The sequence below is a fragment of the Polyergus mexicanus genome, unplaced genomic scaffold (genome assembly GCF_030449975.1).
Source record: "Polyergus mexicanus isolate NDT 795.1 unplaced genomic scaffold, iyPolMexi1.0 SCAF_6, whole genome shotgun sequence".
NCBI lineage: Eukaryota > Metazoa > Arthropoda > Insecta > Hymenoptera > Formicidae > Polyergus > Polyergus mexicanus.
The window spans coordinates 5,322,695-5,337,867 of NW_027223326.1; the positions used below are offsets into that span (position 1 = coordinate 5,322,695).

Here is a 15,173-nt window from a genome sequence, read left to right on the forward strand (position 1 = left end):
TGCAAAAGTGTGTGCTCCCCACTGGCGTTTATAAGCGCTATTTTCACTCGTTCCATTTGTTGCTTAAGCGCTTACAATTGCAAACAAAAATTATACCCTTTGAATGCGTAAAGCGGGGAGCACACACTTTTGCACAAGCGCATAATCACAAGCATAAGGAAATTGATTGGTCCATTTCCTTATGCATAACGAAATTGATTGGTCCATTTCCTTATGCATAACGAAATTGACCAATCAATTTCCTTATGCTTATGATTATGCGCTTGTGCAAAAGTGTGTGCTCCCCGCTTAAGCGTAATCTCAAAGCGTGGAAGGATGAAATATGAAATGCAAATTGATCTGTTCTTTGATTTTAGAGGTTAGAATTACTGAAACCATTGAGACATTGAGAGAAATACAGGTATAATAAATAAAATAAGCAGTACAAGCATGCCAAAAGATAATGGAAAAAGAAATTGCTATTTTGTGTTTACTAATTTTAATGTTACTCGAAATATTTTTCGACGTTGAAGATCCTTCATATAATATAGAATTAGAAAATATTATTATATTTCTTAATAAACATTGTATTAAAAATTCAATATTACAGCTTGCGTTAAAAACGGAATGCACCTGTGCGTAAATTAGAAAAATGGACGTCCCGAAGATGTTACTTAATATTCAAGACGCTGATAATAGCAAAATTTATAGAATACTAGTGACGACAGAAGAAGCGAAACGTTTACAAACTGGTAAATTTATCACATACTAGAACAACACAGGCGCGCGCTGCGCGTGCGCTTTTATTTATGGACGTTTTCCAATTTTTTGAACTTTTCTTTCCTAACTTTAACTTTTTCTTTCACAAGTTGTCAAACTGTCAAAATTTGCATGATTTGACAGATGCAAATAACACGAATGAAGCAAATCGCAGCGCACAAGCAAGACAGCCAATCAGCATCGCGGAAAAGAGGCCTCAATACTTCGATACAAATTGAATTCACTCAGTTAACATATGTCTTTTTTAGAGAGGGATTCATATTTATATTATTCATACATATAATAAAGTAGAATAAAGTTATGTAAACTTTTCTTTTTCTATTTTCCCGTTAATTAATGATATTCATGTATATATTAATATGATAAATTTATCAGTTTGTAAATGTTTGGCTTCTTCTGCCGTTACTAGTATTTTATAAATTTTGTTATTATCAGCGTCTTGAATATTAACTAACATTTTCGAGACGTGCATTTTTCTAATTTATGCACAGTTGCTTTCCGTTTTAACGCTTACGTGCTATATGCACTTACGCTTTTACTGCCCTACCTCGATGAAATAAGGGCCGCAGCACATAAAAAAACTTAAACAGTAAGATTTAAGACGTAAGCGAATTGACTAATAACGGTCGAACAGTAAGGCAGCCATATTGAAACGTAAGCTACGCTGAAAATTCCGTATGGTTGAAATTCTTACCCATACAGCACAGAACATTGCAATTACATTGCAGCAATGTTACAATCTTGCAAGTTGCAATGAAATTTTGTTGAAACATTATTGGAATATGGAATTGTAATATTTTATGAGAATGTTACAGCAACATTTCAAAAACATAACAAAAGACAGTTTTTGATAATCGCTACTTCGTTCGTTTACCACTATGCGGCGCGCATTGCGTTATCTATCCCGTATTTAAGTTTTAATCACGATGGTTATATAAAGCTTACAAAAAGCGGTTAGTAACCCAGACAGCACAAAACATTCTCAGGATCATCCTGAATATGTCCAGGACGGTTCAGGACATTTGTAGGATGTTTTAAGATATTATTATAAATATATTTATAAAAGTTTAATATGCATAAGTAGTGATACTATGCGGGTTCTAAGCCATGGTCCTCTGAGGAGGAGGGGGGGTGAGGGGCGAGGGGAAACCGGCGCGGGGGGTATGACGTCACGGGGGGGAGTGACGCCACGGGGAGGGGGTATGACGTCACGGGTTGGGGGTGACGTCACGGAGGATATGACGTCACCGGAGGGGGTATGACGTCACGCGGGGGGACTGCGGCGGAACGGTAGGCGCGGGGGCCGTGGAGAGGGGGAGAGGGACCGCGGCGGAACGGTAGGCGCGGGGGCCGCGGAGAGGGGGAGAGGGACCGCGGCGAAACGGTAGGCACGGGGGCCGCGGAGAGGGGGAGGGGGATCGCGTCCTAACCGATAGGCGAGGGACCCGCTAACCTAATCTAACCGATACGCGAGGGGTCTGCGGCAAGGGGGAAGGGGGACCGCGCGAAACCGATAAGCGATGGGTCCGCGGGGAAGAGGGAACGCGAAGGTACGATGCCGCGAGTAGGGTGTTAGAGAGATAGCGCGAGGCGTCCGCAATGTGTAAGAGAAGGATAGCGCTAATGATATTCTATGGGCGTGGGAGAAGGATAGCGCGAGACGTCCATATGAGCGTAAGACAAGGATAGCGTTTGCATGCACGTGGGAAAAGGATGGCGCGAGGCGTTCGCAATGTGTGGGAGAGAGATAGCGTGAGGCATTCGCAAGGCGGTGCGAGAGGGATAGCGTCCGCATGCACTTGAAAGAGAGATAGCGTCCGCAAGTTAAATTTTGCAGACTGTGCATATCTATTACACCGTTTTTATTCATGCATAAAGAATGGGATAAATAATTAAATTCACAGATAATTAGTAAAATAACTTATTTATTACAAGCCTCGTGAAGAATATCATTTACAACACATGTCAATAACTCGCAATCTATGAGCGATTCGCTGTTAAACATATCACTTTCATGTATAGTTTTTGTAGCGTCGCATACATTAGTGATATTATTCTGCTGTAAAACAGTTACAAATTGTTTGAATTTTTCATTTACAATATGCGTATTTTCGCATAACCAGTAAATACATATGATCTATACATTTTTCCAAATCGAATAAATAGAATAGAGTTGGCGGCTTCATATATAAAGAATTATTTGATAATCCAATTTTTATAATATTCGAATTAGATATTTTAACCACTTCGAATGTCAAATCTCGAATCCGTAATGGGATTTCAGTCGATTGTAGGCGCACGGTCGCCTCCATCGCACGGCGCTCGCTCGCCTCCAGCCTTAGGCGCACGGTCGCCTCCAACCTTAGGCGCACGGTCGCCTCCATCGCACGGCGCTCGCTCGCCTCCAGCCTTAGGCGCACGGTCGCCTCCATCGCACGGCGCTCGCTCGCCTCCCGCCTTAGGCGCTCGGTCGCCTCCAGCATCCGGCGTTCGACCGCCGCCAGCAGCAGGCGGCCAGTCAACGCATCCTCTGGTCACGGTAGACCTGACCCTCGGCGCCAGTCCAACCTCGGCCAGGGACGAACCACCGGCTCCAGGGGCCCCGCTACCGGGGAAAAAGAAGACCGAGGCTCGGCTACTGGCACTATTCGGCGCTAGCCCGCCGAAATCCACCACCGGGCAGGGCACCAAGAGGGACCGACCAATCACGCCAGATATTGGTCGCCCACGGAGTACCACGCCTCCGGTTCAGTGGTACCCTCCACCGCTAATTTCACCCCTGCGAAGGACACCCCTGAAGGAGAGTATCGCCACGCAGACGAGTCCTATTATAATCGGTATCGACGCGGCGACACAGACAAAGCGACGAGGAGGAAAAGCACGCAAATTACTATTAAATAATAACAATCAAACCCGAAATCGAAATTACGATAAAGAGAACCGGCATAATTGTAAATGAAGAAACCAATAAAATATATATTTTCGATAAATTACACATGCATTTCTCTACCTATAACTTTGGGTTAAAAACTGCGGACTAGGATATAACTACGCGTATAACCGCGCACCAAACGCCCAAAAGACCCATACTCGTAATAGTTAGTGGACCTACAATATCTAAGGCACATTTTTCAAAAGGCTTATCGGCAGTATCCGTTATTATTAGCGGTACTTTAATTTTTCGCGATAATTTGTTTTTTTGACAAAGTTCGCATTTTGCTATATAATCTTCGACGTCTTTTGTCAATCCTTGCCAATTGTGCATTAGGCGGATTCGGTTAATTGTGCGCTCCTTTCCTTGATGCCCTCCCACAGGTGCATCGTGACATTCGTATAGAATACGTCGCTTCTCATCTTCCGTGTATTCTCGCGTTGTCTTCGTGTCGTTGCTCTCATCCTCCTCGACTTTGTTGATATCTGCCACGTGTCGAGTTAGCGCGTCAGCGTTTCTGTTCGCTGTCCCGGCCTTGTATATGATCTCATAGTCGTATTCTTCTAATTTTAATCTCCATCTAATTAATCAAGATCCAGGGTTGGTTACATTAAATAACCATACGAGCGATTTATGGTCGGTGACTATTGTAAATTTTGTCCCATATAAGTACGGTCGGAAATGTTTAACGGTCCATACTATTGCTAGTACCATAATTCCTTTTCGGTCGTATTATAGTTTTGCTCGGCTTTTGCCAATATTCGATTGGCATATGCTATTGGTTGATCTTGGCCTATTTGTCCTTGCGATAATATCGCTCCAATTGCATAGTCTGATGCATCGGTCGTTACAATGAACTACTTTTCGAAATCTGGATATTTTAATAAAGGTGCCGTCGTTAATTTTTCTTTGAGCATTTCAAATACTTGTTGCTGTTTCTGCGTCCACTCGAATTTGTTTTCCTTTTTTGTTAGCTTCATTAGCGGTTTTGCAATCTTCGAAAAATTTTCAATAAATTTTCTATAGTATCCGGCTAATCCTATGAAAGCTTGGATATCTTTTACTTTTTTAGACATCGGAAAATTTCTTACAGCTTCCAATTTAGATAGATCCGGCGATATTCCGTTTTCTGTAATGATACTATTAGACATTTTTTATTTCTAATATCTTTAATATTAAAATTAGGAATTCCTCCATTTCATTTATGAATACCTTTAATTTTTTTATTCATCCCATGAAATACATTATTTATTTTATTAACTTGTAACGATACCGTTACCAGCCTCGCGGGCCGACCAGCCGCCCGCAAATTTTGAGGCTCGGCGCCTATGGCGCCCCTAAACTTCCACACCCGTGTTGCGGCCCCACCGTGGGGCCGCCCCACCACGCGCTCCCACCATGCGCCGACTCGCGTGAGTGGGAGGCCGGCCGCCGGTATATAAGGCGCTCCGGCGAGCGTAGCGTGACCAGTTCCCGATCCCGAGTCCTACCTCGTACAACTCCAGATCCGAAACCTATACCGCGTTACACCAGGCTACGGGCTACCCGTAGTTACGCCGGGTTACCCGGTTGCTGGGACGGCGCACCCTGATACCTAGCGTTACACCAGGTCACGGGCTACCCGTGGTTAGGCCGAGCTTCCCGGTTGCTGGGACGGCGCATCCTACCCCACGTTAAACCAGGTTACGGGCTACCCGTGGTTATGCCGGGCTTCCCGGTTGCTGGGACGGCGCATCCTACTCCGTGTTAAACCAGGTCACGAGCTACCCGTGGTTATGCCGGGCTTCCCGGTTGCTTGGACGGCGCATCCTACCCCGCGTTAAACCAGGTCACGGGCTACCCGTGGTTATGCCGGGCTTCCCGGTTGCTGGGACGGCGCATCCTACTAGTCGATAAGTTCGCACCGTGTTATACCGTAAGACCGTTTGTATTGTTACGTCCAGACTCGAGGAAGGATGAGTCGACGGAAGGGCGCAACAACTATCTTTTATTTTCCCGAAGTTAAACGTCTCGTGGCGTTCGGAATCGGGTCGAACGAACTGATAGGTCCGCAAAGCAGGTAAACGACCGTTCGGATCGCTATTACGCTGCTTATTCAGACGTTCGCTCGGTGGTCCCTTTTCGGTCAGGGAATTTAATCCCTTTTACGCGGGATGGGACCTAGTGCGATCTTCGTACTGGGATCGAGAGAGGGGTTAAGAAATGTTTAATTAATGAAAAAAAAATATAATTTTATTCATTATAAAAACAAAAGTTCGAATACATGATATATAATATATATGTAGGAAGTGCTTACATTATCGTGTGAGTGTGAGTGATTGTGTGTGGTTGAGCTCATCGCTCCGCGGGTGTTACAATGGTACGGAGGGCATCAGTCAGAATGACGAGGGAAAGTCTCTACCGTTAAATTTTAGGTTCTGACTGGTTAATACAATGTAGGTTTAATAATAAAAAAAAAAATTAAAACATGTATGTGTATGTGTGAGAGTGAGAAAGAGGATGCGGTATGAAGGAGGGAGAAAGAGAGAAGGGGGAATTTTTAGGTTTGGTTAATCTTGGTAAGATGAGTCGGCTTCCAGGTCGGGCAATTCGTTGCAAAACTCTTCTATCGCTTGGTCGAATTCCGACTCTGAAAGGTGCGGGGAAGTTGGGGGTGAATTGTTAAGGAGGACAGTAGATAAAGAGGAGAATGAACGAGGGGAAAGCGGAAGTTCGGTGACTTCGGGGAAGTAGATTGGGGAGTAGCTGGGGGAGGGGTAGTTAGGCGAGAGGGGAAGAGTGGGTCTAACAGATATTGTTGTTGAACTGTTATTGCGAGTAGCGCAGAATCGGCATTTTACCGACGTTCGAGTCCTCCGACTCCTGCGAATGACTGTTTGGCTTGGACTGCCGGATCTGGTTTTCACTATGAAAACCAGCGTTAATATAATATACGTAATGCGTTATATCTCACGAGGGTTAATAGCGTAAATTAAATTGGACGAATGTGATTTACTTTTTGGTTCGTAGGTGAAGGTGTGGAGTCTCTTAATGTGCCGGATTGCCGGGTTCCAGATTAGCCAGGCGATGAGTGCACTGGTATAATTTTTTGTAGTTTTCGCGGTGCCACGGCACTTAATGAGACTTATGTTAACTGAAGACGCACGCACAGAATAAAACAAGTGTTAAGTAAATGAAGTGGTAAGCAGGTGCTAAGTAAGACTGAGAGTGGCCCTTTGGGTCCTCTTTTTATATCTCTTTTTTTTAGGGGTGTATTCTAATTTCTAAGAGTGGGAATCTTCCAAGTCTCTAACGAATTAAAAATTATGCCAGTGCCCTCGTTAGGCGGGGTGTTTCTCCTACTTTTCGAATTTTTACTCGTGGTGATCGTCGATTGGTGATCTCGATATCAGTTGAGCATTAGATTTCCCTTGCGCACGTGATCTGATTAGAAAGGGTCTTAATATCGTTACTGGATATGTCGTCACATGAGTTTCATCATTATTGATTTAGTTACGTTTGTCGGATATTTTCTTAGAGGGAATTTTATTATCTTTTTGATATCAATTTATTCTTCCGTTGGAAAATTCTATTTCGAGGATATCTACTGATTTTTATTTATTTTTAGGCGACTGGCGCGGTTTCGTCACCGGTCTCTCGCGTCTTTCCCACGGTTCCTCATAGATATTGATATTGATAAGTGACTAAATGTTTAAAGAAATACGTGGCACAAGATGCTCTATTTACTGAACGACTTATTTTTATCACCGATCGATTATCGTTGCCGCAACATTGCGGTAGGAAGGAATCGTGGAGTCGCCAGGACGTAACAGTATCATAAGACCGCTTTGGTCTCCGCGTTCTAGTAGCTTCCAGTACCGCTCTGTACATATACCGCGACCTGTTCGTATTATAAGACCGCTTTGTACATACCGCGCCTAGAGAGTTAATTAGACCTTAGGATTCCCGCCAGTGTCGCGCCGTTTCTATCATCACCCACGACCCTCAACCTACTACGGGAGCGTCAGTCTTTTTAAGGATAGACCGCCGAGAACGCCGACGCCCCGTCCTTTTAAGGATAAGGCAGTCAGGCAGTTGGAATTACATTGAGGGCCCCGCGACACCCCGTAGTGTTTAAGATCTGTATTGTACCACAAATAATAATCGTAGTTTAATTGCATGCGAACACCGCGAATGCAGAACACGGCCGCTTGAGCCACGCTCGCTTCCCGAGCTCCACGAACAAAGCTCTGTCCGCGCCGTGCTTGCACGTTGCCTTGCGAATAACAACCGCTCACGCACGAAACACTGGACGCGCACCGTTCCCGCATGTTGCTTCGCACTTAGCTTTGAGTGTTAAATATCTTTTGTAATAACCGCTTGAATAAAAAGACTTATTTAAACCGATCACCCGAAGGTAAAGTAAGTTGGAGTTTCCCCCTTCTCCCGAATCCTGGCACCGACGAGCCTTGATCCGCGGCATACGGGAAAGGTGAACCGTTACAAACTATACAAAAAATTATTCCATTTTATATATTATCAATTATTGAAATAAATAATTTATTTATATATTTTTTAATTCTTTCATTTTCATATATTTTTACTATTAAAATAATTAATTTACTTAATTTTAAAATATTACTGACATACTTTTCAATTAATCAAACCAGATGAATACTAATATTAATTTTTTTTTTAAATTTATTGTGATTAATTTATATATTTATTTATAGATTAATCTTATTTATTACTTGCATTATTTTTTCTTATTTTAAACTATCCTCTAATTTTTTTTTAATAATTACTCCTCTATTAATTTTAATTTCATATGCCTAATATTATCTCTTAATCTATCTAGAATTCCCTCCTTATCTTTCTTTTTCTTTAAATGATTAAGAATTTTTATTTTTATTTTAAATTCAAATTTACATTTAATTTTTATATTAATACTAATTAATTCTTTTATTTTAATTTATACTTACATTAATTTAATAAATATAACTATATTTTTATTTATTTTTAAATCTAAACTTTTTGATAATATTTATTATTTTAAATTTAATTTTATTAATTTAAAAAAATTACCATTATTTATATACTTTAGAATAATTATATCTTTAATAGCTTTTATCATTTAAATTATTTTAAGATTTTAAGTTAATATAAACTCTAAACCTTCAAAGTTTAATATATAAAATATTTTATAATTCTTATATTTTAATTTTATTATTTTTTTTTAAATTTCTTTAAATTTGCAATTTAATATTTTAATTTAAACTATAAAATAATTTACTAGAAAAAAATTTTAGACTTTCATAAATAAATTTACAATTTATTACCTTAACTCAGACATAATACTTATATATTAATATTTAATTATTATTAAATTATGAATAAATGACTATATTCTACAAACCATAAAGATATTGGAATTCTATACTTCTTATTTGCAATTTGAGCAGGAATAATTGGATCATCAATAAGAATAATTATCCGATTAGAATTAGGATGTTCAAATTCATTAATTAATAATGATCAAATTTATAATTCCATAGTTACTAATCATGCTTTCATTATAATTTTTTTTATAGTAATACCATTTATAATTGGTGGATTTGGAAATTTTTTAGTTTCATTAATATTAGGATCTCCAGATATAGCTTATCCTCGTTTAAATAATATAAGATTTTGATTATTACCTCTATCTTTAACTCTTTTAATCTTAAGAAATTTTATTAATGAAGGTACAGGAACAGGATGAACTATTTACCCCCCATTAGCTTCCAATATTTTTCATAATGGTCCTTCTGTACCCAGTAAGCAATTTGATTACAAATTGTTGCCAAATTGGCATCAAATTCGCTCAAAACTTGGTAACAAATCCAGTGCCATCTGTGTCCGCATTAAGCTTGTGTTTTGGTGACAAAGCTTGTTGACATAACCTGACAGCAAATTGACGGCAAAAACCGAGCAAAGCTTGACATGATTTGACGTCAAATTGATGGCAAAAATCGACCAAGATCTGCGCAAGACAATCTGATAGCAGATTGTCGGCAAAAACCGAACAAATTCTGCAGCTTTTGGCCATTCATATAAAAGTATATATTTAAATAGATTTAAAGCCTTAACCCTAAGTAACAAAATGATGATAAGTTTTGGTCATAAAATGACCATTAGATAATTAGACATTATATAAAATCATATATTAATATGTTAAAACATATAAGTAAATTCAAATAACTTAATTTATAAAATGAAAGATCTTTTTGGACAGAAATGTTTGAATAAGTAAAAATCGAACAATTATCTGTCCGATTTGCCAAAAATCAATTCAATATCTGAATTTCCTGTATAAGAATTATGTCAAAAATTGAACTGATAGAAATATATATATGATAATATTATTAGCATTTAGTAGGCTTTATATACACTCATGACAAGAATTTGAATACGGGTATAGATAATGAATAACGCGCCGCATAGCGATAAGCGACTGAACTATTTTATAATACTTTGTAATAAGCTGCAGATTTTGTTCGGTTTTTGCTGCCAATTTGTCATCAGATTGCGCACTCTAGATCCTGCTCAGTTTTTGCCGACAATCTGATGTCAGTCATGTCAGCAAGCTTTGCTCGGTTTCTGCCGCCAATTTGCTGTGTAGTTATGTTAGCAAGCTTTGCTTGATTCTTGCCGGCAATCTGCCAGCTTAATCGGTAATAACAACTCTTGTACCAAATTTGTAGCCTTTTTGCTGTCAATAATTTGTAGCAAGCACTTGGCAATATCTGTTAGAACAGACCTGGCTGACTGGATAGATTTAACGATCTTCTCCTTACATATTGCTGGCATATCCTCAATTATAGGAGCAATTAATTTTATCTCAACAATTATAAATATACATCACAAAAATTTTTCCATTGATAAAATTCCTTTATTAGTATGATCAATTTTAATTACCGCAATCTTACTTCTTCTGTCATTATCTGTCCTAGCCGGAGCAATTATTATATTACTAACTGATCGAAATATTAATACTTCATTTTTTGATCCTTCAGGAGGAAGAGACCCTATTCTTTATCAACACTTATTTTGATTTTTTGGTCATCCTGAAGTTTATATCTTAATTCTCCCTGGATTTGGACTCTCATATTATCATAAATGAAAGAGGAAAAAAAGAAACCTTCGGTACACTAGGAATAATTTACGCTCTTATAGCTATTGGATTCTTAGAATTTTGTTTGAGTCCATCATATATTCACAATTGGATTAGATGTTGATATACGAGCTTATTTTACTTCAGCAACTATAATTATTGCTATTCCTACTGGTATTAAAATTTTTAGATGAATTACAACCTTACATGGAACAAAAATAAATAATAATTCATCACTTTGATAGGCTATAGGATTTATTTTTTTATTTACTATAGGAGGATTAACAGGAGTAATACTATCAAACTCATCAATTGACATTATTCTCCATGACACATATTATGTAGTAGCACACTTTTACTATGTTCTTTCAATAGGAGCCGTATTTGCAATTATAAGTTTTATTCACTGATTTCCTTTAATAACTGGATTCTCTTTAAATAATTTTATATTAAATATTCAATTTATTTCTATATTTATTGGTGTAAATATAACTTTCTTCCCCCAACATTTTCTCGGATTAAGAGGAATACCTCGACGTTATTCAGAATGTCCAGATAATTACCTTTCTTGAAATATTTTATCTTCAATTGGATCCTTTATTTCTATTATTAGATTAATTTTTCTAATATTTATTATTTGAGAATCATTATCATCCAAACGAATAATTATAAATTTATTCTTTTTAAATTCTTCATTAGAATGATTAAATTCATACCCACCAATTAATCATAGATACACCGAAATTCCATCAATTTAATTAAATTTTTATTCATTAAAATTTTTAATATGGCAGATTAAGTGCAATGGATTTAAATTCCATAAATAAAGTTTTATTCTTTTATTAAAAATCAACACATGACTATTAACTTTACAAAATTCAAATTCTTCTACATATGATATAATAATTTTATTTCATGATTTTACCATAATAATTTTAACTTTTATTACTTTATTAATTCTTCTTATCCTATTAATTTTAATTTTTAATAAATTTATCAACCGATTCTTACTTCAAGGAAATATAATCGAATTAATCTGAACTATCATTCCAATATTAATTTTAATTTTTATTGCTATACCATCAATTAAAATTTTATACTTAACAGACGAAATATACTCAAGTAAAATTACCATTAAATCAATTGGTCATCAATGGTACTGAAGATATGAATATTCTGACTTTTTATATATTAGACTTGATTCATTTATAATTCCTTCTAATGAACTTAAATATAATGAATTTAATTTATTAGATGTAGATAATCGATGTATTCTACCATTTAATTATCCTATTCGTATTTTAACAACCTCTATAGATGTTATTCACTCATGAACTGTTCCATCATTAGGAATCAAAATAGACTCAACTCCTGGACGTTTAAATCAATCCCTTTTAATTATAAATCGACCAGGATTATTTTTTGGTCAATGCTCTGAAATTTGTGATATAAATCACAGATTTATACCAATTGTAATTGAATCAACTAATTTTAACTATTTTAAAAACTGATTAAAATCATTTTATTAATTTATAACATATATTATTTATAAAATTTATTATTAAAAAAAAATTATTTATATAATATATATTAAATGACTGAAATTTGTAAGTTTTGATTTTTTAAATCAATTATAATAGATTAACATCTATTTTTAATGAAAGAATTAGTTTAATTATCAATAACATTAAATTGTCAATTTAAAAATATTTAATATATAAAATATTCTTTTATTCCTCATATAATACCAATAATATGAACATTAATTTTAATTTTATCTATAATTATTTTATTTATTACTTTAATAGTAATTTATTTTATACACATCCCTCGCAATTTTCATTCATTAAATATAATAATTATGAAACAAATTAAATGAATTTGAAAATGATAATAAATTTATTTTCTATTTTTGACTCTTCAACTAGGATATCCTTATCTTTAAATTGATTAAGAATATTAATTATTTTTTTAATACTTCCTTACCAATTTTGATTAATCCCATCTCGATACATTATAATATGAAATTTATTACTAATTTTTTTATTTAAAGAATTAAAAATTTTAATTAATTATCCATATTTAAATTTACTTATTTTATTAAGATTATTTTCACTAATTATTATTTTTAACTTAATAGGATTATTCCCTTACATTTTTACAGTTTCTAGATAATTTAATTTCTGTTTATCATTATCATTAACTTTGTGAATTTCTATAATTATGTATAGAATATTTAACTATTTAAATGTATTATTAGCTCATTTAACCCCTCAAAGAACCCCATTTATATTAATACCTTTTAGAGTTATTATCAAATCAATTAGTCTAATAATTCGCCCTTTTATCTTAGCTATTCGTTTGACCGCTAATATAATTGCAGGTCATTTATTATTATCCCTTTTAGGATCTTCTGGGGAAATTATCAACAATAAATTCATTTTTGTAATAATAATAATTTCTCAACTAATACTTCTAATATTAGAAATCTCAGTTTCCATTATTCAAGCTTATGTATTTTTAATTTTATCAACATTATATAGAAGAGAAATTTAATAGATAATGTTATAAATTTTAACTTAATTAATTTTAATAATATAATTTATGACAAAAATCTATCAAAATCATACCTTTCATTTAGTTTCAATTAGACCTTGACCAATTATTATTTCTTTTAGATTATTTAATAATTTAATTTCTATAATTATATGATTTAATAAAATAAATTACTTAATCTATATTTCAATACCATGTACATTATTATGTATATACCAATGATGACGAGATGTAATTCGAGTATTCGAGAGTCCACATTCCAAGGTTTCATACCATTATAGTTATTAAAAGCCTTTTTTTTTTTTGTAACGGAGGGGAAATGCTTTTACGCATATCCCGCCTCGATGGGGTTCGAGGCGGGGTTATGTGGGACTCACCCCGGCCTAAACAAACGGCCGGGGACTACCCACTAAAACCCCTCCGGGTGGTCTTCTCGGGCGTTTCTGGGGGTCTCTCTGGAAACTGGCATATGCACTACTTCAGAGAGGCCCCCCGCCCACAAGCCTTGCCCGCTGGGGGAGCAGTTTATCTCTCCCCCAGTGCCCACATTAAGACGTGGGCATCGGCTTAACTAGGCGAGAGGGGGACCACCGCCCCTCTCGCGTCCCTCCCGGTGTTAGTCCCGGGGGGGGGCGTGGTCGGGCCCAGGTACCCCACCTGGGCTCCGACCACCGGGCCCGACCCCGCGGGAGACGTCCGCGACGAGTCAGCGGACGTCCCCCGAGTTCGCCGGGGCCCTGCGCTAGCGCAGGAGGTGTTCGATGGGGCCGGACCCGATCGTGGCCCGACCCCCTCCTCCCGTGCGCGCCCCCCCTGTCTGAGGCGGGTTTCCGGGACCGCCATGGGCCAATATGGCCCCGGCCCCCGTCGACCCACCCCGGGAGGTCCGTGGAGCGCGGCGATGACGTGCCGCACCCCTCTGACCAGGGGGTGCGGGGGGTCCGCGGGTCCTGCCCGTAATGGGCCCTCCCCGCGTTCCCCCCCCCAGATCCCCCGGCTGTCCCTCCTCGGTCGCGAGCTTCCCGGCGTCCGCCGGGCAGCCGCTCCCGCTCTCTTTCGGCCTCCTCCTTCTGCAGCATTACTGCCTCGCAGAAGGAGGAGACCGCCCTCCAGGACTCCCCGCTCTCGAGCATAGCACCGACGATGCTCGAGAGCGAGAAGCCAATATCCCCCCTATTATTTGGACGAGGACACGGCGCTCTTCCGCCCACGCTGGGCACACCTCCAGCGTGTGCTGCGCCGTGTCCTCGTCCGCGCCGCAATGGTGGCAGCGCGCGCTGTCCTCTTTCCCGATGCGACACAGGTATGAGCCAAAGCATCCATGGCCTGTAAACACCTGCGTCGCACGGTATGACATCTCGCCATCCGCCCTCGTGACCCATTTGATCAAGTGAGGGCGGATGGCCTCGACGACGCGCCTCCCCGTGTTGTCACGGGGGTCGGAGAGGTGCTCGTCCCACCTCTCCAGAGCGCGTCGCCGGGCTTGGAGCCTCACGGCGGCCTTGACCCTTGGGGTCAATGCCACGCCTAACCCGCCGAGCTCCCGCGTACGCCTGTACACAAAGGCGTACATATCGGCGTAGAGCTCGACGGGCGGCGTTCCTGCCAATAATGTGGCCGCCGTGTGCGACACCGTCCTATATCCGCGGACGACCCTGATGGCCACCCTCCGAAAGACGCGGCGCAGCAGCATTTTGCTGCGCCTTCCGGCCATCAGGGCGTCCGCCCACACCGGTGACCCATAAAGGGCCACCGCCCGGACGGTGTTCGCATAGAGGCGACGCACCCGGCCAT

The 15,173-nt window shown here is 38.8% G+C and overlaps 1 pseudogene; it reads left to right on the forward strand.

The window, feature by feature from the left end:
- The first annotated feature begins 9,089 nt into the window (after positions 1-9,089).
- Positions 9,090-10,805, forward strand: LOC138934325 (cytochrome c oxidase subunit 1-like; annotated as a pseudogene).
- Positions 10,806-15,173: the final 4,368 nt, after the last annotated feature.